The 11206-nt window shown below is 47.3% G+C and overlaps 2 long non-coding RNA genes across 8 annotated transcripts; one reads left to right on the top strand and one right to left on the bottom strand.

Moving 5' to 3' along the window:
• Window positions 1-898: 898 nt before the first annotated feature.
• On the bottom strand, window positions 899-10239 carry LOC123608033. Of its 7 annotated transcripts, none has more exons than XR_006717054.1 (6): window positions 10151-10239; window positions 9826-10061; window positions 9039-9185; window positions 5115-5159; window positions 4897-5025; window positions 899-1105 (listed from the first exon to the last, which is right to left on the bottom strand). It is a non-coding gene; the product is annotated as an uncharacterized LOC123608033 (long non-coding RNA). The 7 variants fall into 7 exon arrangements; XR_006717055.1 differs by having other exon boundaries at window positions 9826-10077; window positions 10151-10206; XR_006717050.1 differs by lacking the exon at window positions 10151-10239 and having other exon boundaries at window positions 9826-10144.
• LOC123608034 lies at window positions 2488-4488 on the top strand. The gene is made up of 2 exons (XR_006717057.1): window positions 2488-2568; window positions 3928-4488. It is a non-coding gene; the product is annotated as an uncharacterized LOC123608034 (long non-coding RNA).
• Window positions 10240-11206: the final 967 nt, after the last annotated feature.

Raw genomic sequence — 11206 nt, 5'->3', positions numbered from 1 at the left:
AAGGCAGGAGATCACTTTTGCCTGTGAGCCCTGGTGGTACCAAGCGGGAAAAGCGCACCCCCACCCGTAAAGCCATTTGTGACTTCGTGCGAGAGCAAATGTTGTCTTACCTGGATTTTTCCTATTCTGTCATTCCAGATTGGTTATTTTTAAGCCCGCAAGCGCAAATATTCTTCTTGGCTGCTAGTGTTCGGTCTCACCTCGGTTGCTATTTTAGCCACTGTCCTATAAAGGGATGGCCCTGTGATCTCGCAGGGTGCCGTGGAAGAGAGGGAAGAGCGGGGAGGCAAGGAGGAAAATGTGACCAGGAGGGCAGACAGGCTGCCACCAGGGCTGTTAGCAGGCACAGGTGAGGGGCAGGGGCAGGGGGAAGCGACCAGAAACAAAGTCCAGCAAAGTGCGGCTGCCGGGAGATGGGCTGGTTGCCATTCGTGAGAGTTTCCTTAAGACTATGAAGGAGTAAGGCTGGGGTGACGCTAACGACCGTAGCAAACAGACAAGAAGATGTAAGGGACCTTCTCGGCCTGTTATGCCCTATCCCCTTCCCTATTGGAAGAGGCAAAGGTGGAGGAAACTGGTGGAAAAAAAAAAAAAAAAAAAAAAAAAACCACGGAGTTTTCAGCATCGGTGCCAGAATCACAAAGCTGAGTTCTCAAGGATGAGTTGGAGGCCGAGAGAACAACTTCATAGCTGGCTCCCTAATAAAGTCCACGAGGACGGAGCCTCAGCCACTTTATCATTGAGTTCACTCCTAAGACATAGCCAGAGCCAGGACAGTGATTCAGGAAGCAGGGCAAGACATATACCTTCCCCAGGAAAGAGAATACTATCAGTTTCCCTATGAAAATGTTGATTTTTAAGGTACCTCCGGGGGGTTACTCATGCACGCTATTGAACATTATTTATTAGCGCATGCATTTATTTAACACATGTTGGGATGTACCTTCTGGGCTCATGGTCTTTACTGCCTAGGGATTCTGTAGGTGGAAAAGAGGGCTCATTTAAAGCCAAGTTTTCCACTGCGGCGATAGAAAATTTATCTAAAGCTGGCCAGGCTCCTAGGCAACTATCTTTCTCCACAGTCCGTTCTCTGTCGCCAGGAGGGCTGCGTTAGAGAGAGAGAGAAAATTAAAAATATTTTAAGATATAAATGCCACGCCCTCCCCGCCACTGAACCCATTTCTTTTGCAATCTCTCAGGAAATTTGGGAGAGGAAGGAAGTTTGAGTCTCTGTCTTTAGGCACCAATTACATAAGGCGAGATTAATTTTCCCATATGGTGCATGGAATCCACCTTGCTGCTCTGCAGGCATACTTTTGCCTCACGTAAGTCTATTTGTGTCTAGCTAAGCACACAGAGTAGAGTGTAGCTTAGAATAGAAAAAAAAAAAAAAAAAAAAGAAATGGGAAGGTAAGGAGAAAAAGAAGTGTGAAAGGCAAAGAGAGAAACAGAGGACAATTTCATTCCGGGTTCATCCTTCGGGATGGGTCAAACCCATTAGGATCTAGTCATGCATTCCAACATGGCACATGTATTGAACATTTACGTGCCAAGTATTGCAGGATAAAGTCTCTAGACACGAGGCACGCAAAGACAAAACATGACCCCTACCTTCAAGAAGCTTCCTTTCCAGCGGAGAAGCTGCACGAGCGAAAGAAGTCATGGTGCAATGTGGCAAGGATTCTAATTAATGAGATGTGCTCGGGGTGCCGCGAAAGAAGAGATGAATGGCACCAAAATCCCACTGGAAGTCTGGAAGGCTGGTCAAAAATAAAGGAAAGATGCCTGGGTGGCTCAGTCGGTTAAGTGTCTGGCTCTTGACTTTGGCTGGATCTCATGGTTTGTGAGTTCGAGCCCCGCGTTGGGCTCTGCGTGGATAGCGCGAAGCCTGCTTGGGATTCTCTCTCTCCCTACCCCCCGCCCCTTCCTTATTCGCACAAACACATGCACTCTCTCTCTTTCTCTCTCTCAAAATAAATAAATAAACTTAAAAAAAAAAAAAAGAAAAGAAAGTAGATAAGATTTGGGGAAGTGGGATCAGCATCTTTCAAGGCACAGGGACAGGAAACAGGTCAGTATAACCAGAGCATAGGATGAGAGATGGAACAAGAGATAGGAGGAGATGGGGCTGTCAAAAACCATGAAAGGTATGGAATTTTCTCTACTTGCAAGCTAAAAAGTTAGCTTGGCATGGTTTTGTGGATTGTGGCAGATGACACAAGACTCCCGGGTCAGAGACAAAGTACTATATTATTAACGGGGTAGCAAGCAGCTTTATCTTCAGCATATTTGCACTGGTCTCCTTTTTCCCCCAGATGACACAGAAGTCATGTGATGGACCCGGATGCATGCTACACATTCAGTAGGTTTGCTCTGAAGCTGAGGAACCCAGACCCAAAGGCACAGCCCTTTTGAAGCAAGCAGCTCTCAAGTCCCCCGCTCCAAGGGAGCAAGCAGAAACACAGTGACCATGCTGTCATCACCTGGATCTCCTTGGGTCCCTATGTGACTGGCTGCAGAAACTGCTCAGTGTCAGGAGAGGGCAATTCTTGCAGTCTGGCCTGCTTGGTAAGGGTGTGCAGAGACACTCGGCCCCCATGCGGGCTGCCTCTCCCAACAGGGGCCAGACAGTAAGCAGGGGCCATCTCACGAAGGGCACTTTAGATGACGCTGAGGAATTTGAGCTTTGCCCCAAAGCATGTGGCGCCCTTGAAGACTTGGCCAGAGATATGTGCTGATAGGAGCTCCAATGTGAAAGGATGACTCTTGTAGCTATGTGAGGAAAGGATCGGACAGCGAGCTGAAACAATGAAGAAAAGGTCGGTAGGTGGCAATCCCAGTATTCCGTGTGTGAAGTGAGCTACCGGAAGCCAAGGTAGCAGAGGAAGAGGTCGGGGGAAGGTGGTTAGTCCAAGGGTATTATACACGGTAGGATCTGAAGCATTTTTGTGGAGTTGGTTAAAAACATTATTTTAGAGAGAATCTAAGTCAATATTACTGATAACTTAGTGCCTTGAATTTCATTAGCATTTTACACGTATCAGCTCATTTGATCTCTTTGTGAAGGAGATACTATTGTTGTTTTACAGATGAAGAAACAGGTGCAGAGAACCTAGAAGGAGAGCCCTCCCGGTTGCCAGGCAGGCAGCTGGGTGAGTGGTAGTGTCTCCCATTGACATGACCCATAGCACATGTGGGGCAGGTCTGGGAAGGAAGATGAGGCATTCGGTTTGGCCCATATTATGACCTGAATGTTTGTGGCTCCCCCCACCCCCCAATTCATATGTTGGATCCCTAACCCCCAAAGTGATGATGGTATTTAGAGATGTGGTCTTTGCGAGGCGGCTAGGGTTGATAAGGCCATGAGCGTGGCACCCTCATGATGAGGTCAGTGCTCTTCAAAGAAAAAGAAGACAAAGAATTCTCTCTTCGTGAGCACGCACTGAGTAAAGGTCAAGTGCGTGCGCAGAGAGAAGTTGCCGTCTGTCAGCCAGGAGGAAGGCCCCCGCTAGGAACTGAACTGTCTGGTCTCTTGATCTTGGACTTCCCAGCTCCCAGAACTGTGAGAAAAGAAGTTTCTGTTGTTTAAGCCACTCATTCTATGGTGTTTTGTTATGGCAGCCCAAGTACACGGAGATAGCCCAGTTGAGCGTACGATATCTGGTCAACATGTGAATGGTGATTCTTAGTAGGTATCTGAATCCATAACTCTGGGCTCCAGAAGGGAGGTCTTTAGGGGAGAAATAGATTAAGGAGTAGTCATTGAAGGGATGGGAAGTGAAATCACGAATTTAGATGAAACTGCCTGGAAAAGTGGGATGAATAAAAGGAGCAAAGGGTTATGGGATGAGGCTGAGGCAGGGAAACTAAAGAGATCCCAGGAAAAACTGCTTTTTTCACTCCTTTTTCTGCTTCTATTCTTGCTAGGACCTACACGCCCGCCTTACACAGGCCTTATAGAACAGATCGTGTGTGTCCTCCTTGCGAAGGTCGTGGTGTTGATGATTTCTTTGGAGTCCTTCAGCACAGAGACCACAGGCTCATCAAGACCCCCAGGTTCCAGGGCGTAAGTGACTTATGGAGGACACCTACACATTCGTATTTGTTCCTGGATGCCTGAGAAGACACGTGCACGGTACCACAACCCTCAAGAGAAACCCCAGACCCCGAGTAAAGATGGGACTCACTCTCTTTTCCCTTCTGAGTCTCCCAGACACTCTGTGTGTACACTCCACATCTTCAGTCAACTCTGCTCTCACTTCTCCTTGGCTTACACATGATTTCTATCCTGCCTGAAGCCAAGGACTCCCCTCTGAGTCCTCAGACCCAGCCAGCCTGCATCAAAGCTACGAAGCTTGCATCAAAGCTACATTTCAGGGGCAGGTAGAAAGGAAAGCCCCAGAGAAGACCGACAAGGGATGATTAGAATGGTAAGAGGGAAAAAAAAAAAAAGGAGAGAAGGCACAGAAGCCAAAGGCGGGGAGAATTTCACGTAGAACAGAGTGCTTAATAAAAACTTGACCTCAGGGGTGCCTGAGTGGTTCAGCTGATTAAGTGTCAGACTCTTGATTTCAGCTCAGGTCATGATCTCAGTGTTGTGAGACTGAGCCCCAAATTGGACTCTGCACTGGGCAGGGAGCCTACTCAAGATTCTCTCTCCCTCTCTCTGTCTCTGTCTCTCCCTGCCTCTCCCCACTTTCTATGTCTCTCTAAGTAAACCAAACAAAAAACTTGACCTCAGAAAGGTTGAGTAATGAAAGCACCATGCGCATTGAGTAAGGTAATTTGCAGGTAATTTCTAAGTGTAAAGAGAGTAAGTTAAGGTAGTGGACAAGGGAGGAATCATTGAAATTTGGACTGTGGATGACAAACTTGAGATACTACGTGTTAAGTTACCTCAACGATAACTTCAGAGGATGTCCAACTGTGTTGGTTGGTGGGATAAGTGAAGCAACAAAGTGGACAGCCATTTTTTTTTTCCTTTTTCTAAAAAGATGAGATTCCATATCTCTCCAGAAGAGAATACTGTTGGCTTTTAAGAAGGTCATAGCAAGAATATGCACTCCCCTTGCATAGACTGGAAAAAGAGTGGGCATGTGTCCCAGAGAGCCTACCTGTCCCAGACAGGATTTGGATTCTGATCCCGGTGCCTTGCTCCGCTACAATAAAAATGGAAAGTGAGGGGTTAAGAGAACAGAACCAGCTCTCCTGTTGGTCGCGCTAAAATGTAACTGTTGTTTTTTAAGAAGCGTTAGAAGTGTTGTAAGATAGTAGGAAGCAGGGATAGGCCAAAAAGACCATGTGGCAGAGACCTCTCTTATCTTTCACTGCAGTTAATTAATCAGCTCAGAGAGTAGATGAAGGAGGAAGAAATGCTTAAAAAATAAATAAATAAAACGTGGGCGTAGGGTCAAGCAGAGCACTTGTTGTAGGAGATGATTATTATAATTAATGGTGATACATATGGATGATGTCAATTTGCAAAAGCTCTGAGGGCCTGGGAATTCTTCCATTCTCTTGTCCTCTAGACCTCGGCTAACTCAGCTACTCTTCCCTGTTAACCCGCTGACCCTGCTGCTGTCTTCGTATTTTTGGTGTGTGTGTGTGTGTGTGTGTGTGTGTGTGCGCGCGCGCACGTGCGCGCGGGCACATGTGCGTAATTCTAAATAGCTAGATATATATCGCTATGGAAAGTAGTTCTACAGACAGCAAGTATCCCAGAATAACCAAAAGGGCTGGACGATAGGCTTAGTTGAATGTAATCCAAAGTGCAATCAAGTTCATGGTCTCCCGTGATTATCAAGAGGTAGCCCTCTCACCTAAGATGGAAAAGTAGGATGTTCTTTCCCAATATGGACTGTTGCACGTTAACCAGCTTATTGAAGAACTACTAAATTTTAAAGTTGGAAGAAATCAAAATTTCTAACTTTTTATCCCTGTAGATGAGAAAAATTGAGGCCTAGATAGGCTAAGTTATATCTCCAGGGTCACACTGCTGGACAGTGGCATGGCCAGGATCGGTACAAAGGTTTTCCTGTAACTTACCGTTACTCATTTCATGTGGCATGTGTGTGAATAGAAGTTAAATATATTATTGTGTGTTCGGACACATTTGAATATATTTTTTAAAACTCTGCTCTCACTGCTTTACACGTATGTTTTTCATGCACAGACATGGGTTCAAAGACCTATCCAGCTTTTACTTGTATATTCTTTTTTTTTTTTTTTTTCAACGTTTATTTATTTTTGGGACAGAGAGAGACAGAGCATGAACGGGGGAGGGGCAGAGAGAGAGGGAGACACAGAATCGGAAACAGGCTCCAGGCTCTGAGCCATCAGCCCAGAGCCCGACGCGGGGCTCGAACCCACGGACCGCGAGATCGTGACCTGGCTGAAGTCGGACGCTTAACCGACTGTGCCACCCAGGCGCCCCTGTATATTCTTGAAAGACAAAATTTTGTTATTTGCAGAATATCAAGCTATATCATTGAGAACCTTAACCCTTTTATCATTCTATATCCTAGCTTTTTTTTTTTTTTAAGATTTTATTTATTTATTTCAAGAGAGTGGGAATGAGCGAGGAGGGGGCAGAGGCAAAGGGAGATAAAGAATCCCAAGCAGGCTTCATGCTGACAGCACAGAGCCTTGACTTGGGGCTCAATCTCACGAACCGTGAGATCATGCCCTGAGCCGAGATCAAGAGTTGGACGCTCTACCGAATGAGCCACCCAGGTGCCCCCTCGATATCCTACCTTTTAAAATCGAAATATCTAAAGCTTTTGGGGGAGGGGTGCCTGGCTGGCTCAGTTGGTAGAGCATACAACTCTTGATCTCACGGTTGTGAGTTCAAGCCCCAGGTTGGGTGTACAGATTATTACTTAACTACGTAAAACTCATAAAAATAAAAAAAAAAAAATTAAAAAAAGTCTTCAGGGAAAATTTCAGGCTGATGATAAAGGAAATAATATAGTTGGCTGGACATAAGCTCAAGGTCTCTTTGATAAGCCTGTCATAGAACGATTCCTTAGGAGACAGGCTGGTCTCTGAGCTATGAAGGGAAGAACAGGAAGGGTCGAGCTAGAGAAAACTTCAGCGTCTCAGTGGCGATCTCTCTAGCTCCTGTTTGGTCTTTTTGGGAGACCTGTGCCAACTCGTCCATTCACCTTTGAAAGTTGCTGCGACTTCCCTCTTTTAAATATAGCAATCACGTCCCAGATGCCTGTTATTCTCTCTGACATCAAATGGACAGCTCATGTTCTTTACTGGCATTGTTTCCAGTAGCTCCAGAATGGCCTCCTACAGCAGGCCGTGGGTTCATTAGTCATAATTTCCCATCTTTGCTCTTTCTTTCTTCTTTCCATCAGAGCCTGTAGCACCACGTATGATCACATAACTTTTTTTCATGAATGTTTATATTTGTTGCTGCTTATTTCCATTTACCTTTGGAAAGCTCTGCTGACAACTTCCAATTCAACTACTTCTTAACTCTGTGGCTAGAACCAAATCACTCTGGCTTCTCAGAGTCTTTTTTTTTTTTTAACCTCTGTAAAGCTGTAAAGTTTATACCTGATCTCCTGCTCCAAGGAGATTAAAAGTAGGGAAGTGCTTGACATTTTCCAGTGTGATAAGCTGAATTCAAAGATGGGCCCCAAGATTCCCATCCCCTGGTTTATATACCCTGTATAATCTCCTCCCCTTGAGTGTGGGCAGGACCTGTGACCATGATAGGGTTTCACCGCTATGAAAGGATTACTCATCAGTTGACTAGGAGTTCATCAAAAAGGGTGGGCCTGGCCTAATCAAGTGAACCTTGAAAGAGGAACTATAGCTTTCCTAAAAGGAGATATAAAGCCAGAGAGGTGCTCCTGCTGACTCTGAAGTCAACAGTCTTGCTGTGAGCTCTCTATGGAGGGTGGGCCTGTGAACTTGGCAGGGACTTGAGTGTGGCTTCAGGGAGCTGAAAATGGTCCCAGTGGATAGCTACCAAGAAATCAGGGATTTCAGCCATACGGCTGCAAATAAAAAAATTCCACCATCATCTGAGGGAGCTTGGAAACGGGCTTGTGTCCAGTTGAGCCTCCCAGTGGGAATACAGTCCAGCCAACGCCTCCATTACAACCTGGTGAGACCATGAGCAGAAAGCCCAGCTAAGAATGTGGTGGAACTCTGGTCCACAGAAGCTGTAAGGTAATAGGTGACTGTCATTTTAAACTAAGTCTGTGCTAGCTATTATGCAGCAGTAGAAACTAATACAGCTACTCAGTATCAAACACCAAGAGGTGAGGGGTGAGGGAAATGGACATTATCTCTTCTTGCCTGACACCCCCCACCCCCATTCCGACCGCTGGGGCACAGGCGAGATCAAGCAGATGTGCCTACCTGGAACTTTGAATCTGGGGGGAGGGACACAAAGACTCAGAGACTATTAGAGGTCAATCTCTGAGGTCAGAGGCAGGGGGAGCAGTGCCTCGCTCAGCTTTCAGACAGGATGTGACCATGTGGTCGTGCCACATGGAACCAGGTCCCCTTCGTTCCTGACTGTTCTCCGTGTTTGGTGTTCGTGTAAATCCTGTGAACCGATACATTGCCTTTCCGATGCGTTTATTTCTGTTGCCATTAGCCAGAAAGTGCTTCTGTGATTTGCCACCAAGAACTTAGATTATTATAGATCATACATGTAAAAGTGCCTCGTAAACTGTGACAGGTACCATAGATGTAACATATTATTTTGACTGCTTCTCTGCCTTCACTTTTCCTCAGGCTCCTGTGTATGACCTCGGGCCCTCTCTGGGCTGTTATAATTCTTGGTGTCATTCTGCCCATTGATATTCCAATAAATAAGGGTACCTTGATTCTAATAAACAAATGGAACTAATAGGTCAGTCTGTGTGAAAACGAAGAGGCCGTTATCAAAAAACACTGAGGGACATTTAGGCTCTCAGAGACACAGAGAAGGACCATGGGGGCTTGAGTGGCCTGTGTAGGTTTAAAGGACTTGCCTCCAGTCAAACTCAGAGGTCAAACGGAACAATCTCTACCTGTCTTCAACCCTTCAGGAGGCAAGTGTCTGCTACCGTGGGGGTCTCCAGGGAAGACGTGTCCTGGGCGATCCTTCAGAATGGGCTTGCGCCTTAGAAACGTACCTTCCAACGGGCTCAAATTCACATCTAGGGTTCACACCTGCCCTGTAATGAACCAGAAGCCTGTGTGTTATCTTCTCAGACTCCCTGCATTTCCACCACGGACAGAATGGGAAACAAATGAAAAGAGAAGCATCATCTTTGAGAACAGAGGATTACAAAGCACAGTTTAAAAAAAAAGAAGAAGAAAACCAACACACAGGGACACCTGGGTGGCCCAGTCGGTTAGGAGGCTGACTCTTGATCGCTGCGTAGGTCATGATCTCATCGTCGGTGAGTTCAAGGCCTGCATCGGGCTCTGCGTCGATGGCGTGGGGCCTGCCGAGGGATTCTGTCTTTCCTTCTCTCTGCCCTCCCAAACAAACAAATCCCAAACACACAAACACAAAACCACTGCCTTCTTCAGAGTCGTCTCAGGGGCCTCTGGGGCGACTGGGCAAGAGGGGTGGGGGCGGGCTGCCACCACGCGCAGTCCTGGAGGCTATGCTCTTGGGTCACGTGTTGGGTGTTGGGGCTGTAACCAGTGTGAGAGCACCTGAGAGCAGGTCTATTTTGTTCTGACCAGCTAAACCCTGGGCCCGTGGATCAATTTACATATGGCCAGCGGGGGCCCCGGGGACCTTTTGTGCGGAAAGGCCTCTGCGTTTGAAGAAAGAGGACTCCGACCATGACTTTCCCCACTGACCATATTTGCATCCAGTTCCCAGCGAGGAGGGAATGAGGTGTTTGTCCGTTGACTCCCGGCAGGAGAGCTCCGGTGAACTGAAAGGCAGGCCTACCTGGGGCCGGAAGCAGTCAGGGACTAACTGTTGTCTGTAGAGCACAGAGCAGGTGGAGGGAGGAAGAGGAGTCACCGGTGGCGGCGTGGTGCTGCACAGAATAGCTTCCCAGGATACCCACCGGAGGACTGCATTTAAGTTCCTAAATAGGGAAACAGCTGCCAACGTGACCTCAGTAGAGGAAACTGTAAAAAAGAGTGAACAAATTTATCAACCTCGGTGGCAGTTTACCTGTAACCCTTGGGACAGAAATGGGGAGCGTGACAGAAAGCCAGTGGCACCATGACAGAGGGAGGGGCGGAGCGCATGCGTGGTAGAAGGCGCTGCTGGGGGAGGAGCAGAGCGAGGACCGGAAGCAGGTGCACCGACCTTGGGGGCATCAGGCCAGACTGGGCTGGGGCGGGGGGGGGGGGGGGCACGTAGAGGGATCAGGCTGGTGGCTGCCCCGGCCTGGCCCTGGGCAGAGTCACATCTGTCTGAGGTTCTTCATGTTGACTAGGCATTCACTGCCCATCCCTTGGCATAGGAGCAAGCGGAGGGTGGCCAGGGTCTTGGCAGCTTTTGAGCCCCATGGCGTCTACGTGATCCCTTTCTTTGACAGTCCCAGGCTTGGCGGGGAATGGGGTCGTGTGCCAACTGCTGCAGCAGAATCAACTGGCCACCAACCCCTCTTGGTGGCTATGAGGTCAGAAGAGTTGCACCCCTGTCCCTTCGCTCTGTAGTTATGAACGTGGCCTGTGATGTAGCGAGGACTTGTAGCTTTCAAATTTCCTCTGCAAATGATGCTTTCCATTGACGATAATATAATGTCAGTGTTCCAAGGCTCAAAAGATAACTCAAAATAGCAAAACAAAGTATGAATCTTATTTCCTGGTTGATGTAGAAATGAATATGGCTGTAAGCGCGGTACTTTGTGTTTAGAAAAATCGACCGCCAGTTTATACACACCGTTCCCTTTATTCGTATTACTGAAAAGTCAGAGGTGCGGCATTTAAACTCGAAACCTGCAAGCTTCCATGAGAGAACAGGGGAGGCTGGGGTTTGCAAATGCTTGGACAAGTTGCTGGAAACTGGCCCCAGATACTTTTGTAATGGACATTCTGAATAGTGGCTCTGTGCAAAGCTTCGGTAAGGCTGAGAGCAGGAGAATTCTGATTGGGAGCCCTCCACCCTACCAGGGGTTGACCAGTTGGCCAGGAAGGAAAAGCACCGTGGTAGGAACAGGTGGAAGGTGATATAAGATACATTGTATCTTCCGATTGTCACAACATGATGGTAGGATTAGCA

The sequence above is a fragment of the Leopardus geoffroyi genome, chromosome B2 (genome assembly GCF_018350155.1).
Source record: "Leopardus geoffroyi isolate Oge1 chromosome B2, O.geoffroyi_Oge1_pat1.0, whole genome shotgun sequence".
NCBI lineage: Eukaryota > Metazoa > Chordata > Mammalia > Carnivora > Felidae > Leopardus > Leopardus geoffroyi.
This window is presented reverse-complemented; position numbering and strand designations above follow the sequence as displayed.